The 3,073-nt window shown below is 40.4% G+C and overlaps 1 non-coding gene across 1 annotated transcript; it reads left to right on the top strand.

The window, feature by feature from the left end:
* The first annotated feature begins 2,609 nt into the window (after positions 1-2,609).
* On the top strand, positions 2,610-2,681 carry TRNAC-GCA (transfer RNA cysteine (anticodon GCA)). The gene has a single exon. It is a non-coding gene; the product is annotated as a tRNA-Cys (tRNA).
* Positions 2,682-3,073: the final 392 nt, after the last annotated feature.

Raw genomic sequence — 3,073 nt, 5'->3', positions numbered from 1 at the left:
TCGTACACAACTGAGTGACTGAACTGAACTGAACATATTTTTAAAAAGAATAAATTCTTGCTTATTTATGGTTAGAATCAATTTTAAAGTCTAATTTATTTCTTGCAGCTTTAAAATGTTTTTAAATTTCCCACATGATTTCTTCAAAATACTGTATTACCTCAATAACCTTTAGTGAAATGTAGTATATAAGTCACTGTGGAAGTATTTATACTCAAGTGCCATTTACAGGAGAGTACATTAAAAATTTTATTTATTTAATTAGTTGGCTGTGCCGGGTCTTAGTCCAGCCTACAACATCTTTGATCTTCCTTGTGTCCTTGTGTATGTGTGTGTGTTTGTGTGTGTGTTGGTACTGAGTTGTGTCCGAAACTTGGGACCGTATGGACTGTAGCCTACCATGCTCCTCTATCTTTGAAATTTCCAGGCAAGAATACTGGAGTGGATTGCCATTTCTTTCTCCAAGGATTCTTCCCAAGCCAGTGATCGAACCCGTGTCTCCTCTGTCTCCTACACTGGCAGGCAGATTCTTTGCCACTGAGTCACCTGGGAAGCCTGAGGGATTTTTAGTTGTGGCATGAGAACAGTTAGCTGCAGTGTATGAGATCTAGTTCCCTGACAGTGATTGAATACGGGCTCCCTGCTTTGGGACCATGGAACAGAAAGTTCAGCTGGGAACTCAGCTGGGAACAGAGAAGTTCCAGGATAGAAAGATTTATTAAAAATTCTAGAGTATACAGTCTGATTACAAAATTGATTTCTATTCTCTGGTCTGATCTACCAGCAGGTGGCCTAGAAAACCTGAGGCTCAGAATGCCTATCACTGGAGATGAGTCCACCTATGCCCTCCCACCCCCAGCCCCTCTGCATTGGCTACTGGAACAGCTTGGGTGAATCCTGATTCACTGGTGATCACATGCAATATTTGAGTCCAATTTCTGTCTCTGGATTTTGCTTTCTTTCCTATTGTGAGTAACAGAGATAAGTACAAAGGTTGAAGACTTATGCTATTCACCAGGAAGGAGAAGACTGCAAACAAACAAACAAAAAAAGCATGATGGAGTTCTTGCTCAACAACTCCAGAGCCAAGCCATCAATAAGCAATATTTTGCTGGATCCTATTAAAACTCCCATAAACTCTGTGCATCATTATATTCATTGCCGGGGGAACTGAAGCTCTGCCTAAGGTCCTCCCAGCCCTATATCCCCCTACTGCTCAGAATAAACAATTGCAACCACTGAATCCTTAGCAGAGATTGGCTACATTTTATTTGGCTGCATTTTGTTTAGACATACTGTGAGGGTTAAATTTATGTGTCAACATCACTGTGAGATGAGATGCCCAGATCTTAGGTCAAACCTTAATTCTGGGAGAATCTGTAAGGTTATTCCTGGAAGAGATTAGCACTGAAATCAGTATATAGAGTCAAGAGATCAGCCCTCACCAGTGTGGGTGAGCATCATCTTATCCTCTGGGGCCTGAATGGAATGAGGGCTACTGCTCTCCCTGTCTTCTAAGTCATGAATACCAGAGCTTCTGGCTCATGAACATTGAAACTACAGGACATACACAAATGGTTCCCTGGTTCCCAGTCTTTTAGCCTTGAATCAGAGCTACACCATCACTTCCGCTGCTTTTAAACCTTAAGACTAGGTCCGAATTATATCACAGTCTTTCCCAGTTCTTTAGTCAACAGACAGCATCCAGTGGGACTGCTCAGCCTCTGTAATCATGTCAGCCTCTTCTCAAAATATGTATGTGTCTATGTATCAGGTGAATCCTGAACAACTGCTCAGGGTCACTTAGATGAGGATTTTTTTAAACAGTAAATTTAGTTTTACACAATATGTAGTTGGGTTGAATCTGAGGAGGATGAACTGAGGATAGGGAGAGCTGACTATGAGTTATATGTAATACATAACATACATTTGTTATACATTTGGATGGTCTGATGTCCAGACAAGTTATCCTTAATTTTTCTGATAGAGAGGGACTAGACTTGTAATGGGAATTATCTATTCTGATACGACCATTAACAAAAATGTATAATTCTTGAATGTGGTATTCAAAGAGATCCATGTTAAATGTTTTTGATAATTTAACATTTTTTAAAAAAGAATTTGCTTGTTTTGCCACAACTTGATTGTATCCATAAGGACCACTACTTACCCATGATAGGCATGGAATGGCGAGAACCAGTATTGTTTATTAGTAGTATGGAAAACATCTTGCAGAAGTGGGGACCCGTGCTTGTGGCAGTGAAGCACACAGAAAGGAAAGAAACTGCAACCTATACACCGACTGATAGAAGTATGAAGAATACACATGTCAAGGTCATGGCCTGAGTCAGCAGTGAAAGCCCTGTAAAGAGCTCTTCACTCCAGTTGTTTGCTGGACACTGAGTATGTTCCCCTTTGTGTATATTAACCCACTGAACAGCCAAAGAAATGAGCAAGGAGGTAAGAAATGCCAAAGACAGAATACAGAAATTTCAGGAATGTAAGGTTTTGAATCATGGGCAACACATTGTTTTTTTTTTTTTGTTTGTTTTGTTTTTTTTTAAATCACAAACTGGAAATAATTAGGACATGTAATAATATATCGGGCTTCCTTGGTGGCTCAGAGGTTAAAGCGTCTGCCTGCAATGCAGGAGACCTGGGTTCGATCCCTAGTTTGGGAAGATCCCCTGGAGAAGGAAATGGCAACCCACTCCAGTATTCTTGCCTGGAGAATTCCATGGAAGGAGGAGCCTGGTGGGCTACAGCCCACGAGGTCTCAAAGAGTCGGACAGGACTGGGCGACTTCACTCACTCACTCAATAATATATCATGGAGAACAGCAGTTGGTTTTCAACAAGCATCTCTTTATTTATTTAGAATTAATTTTTATTGGAGTAGGATTTCTTTACAATGTCCCATTAGTTTCTTGCTATACAACAAAGTGAATCATATCTATACATGTATCTACTCTCGTTTTAAATTTCCTTCCTATTTAGGTCACCAGGAAAGTATCTTTATTCTTGACCATTTCTGTACATCCATCTCCCCCAGGGATAACTGCAACATGTGGGGC

The sequence above is a fragment of the Ovis aries genome, chromosome 12 (assembly GCF_016772045.2).
Source record: "Ovis aries strain OAR_USU_Benz2616 breed Rambouillet chromosome 12, ARS-UI_Ramb_v3.0, whole genome shotgun sequence".
NCBI lineage: Eukaryota > Metazoa > Chordata > Mammalia > Artiodactyla > Bovidae > Ovis > Ovis aries.
The sequence above is the reverse complement of the archived record's forward strand: the minus strand, read 5'-3'. Positions and strand labels throughout refer to the sequence as shown.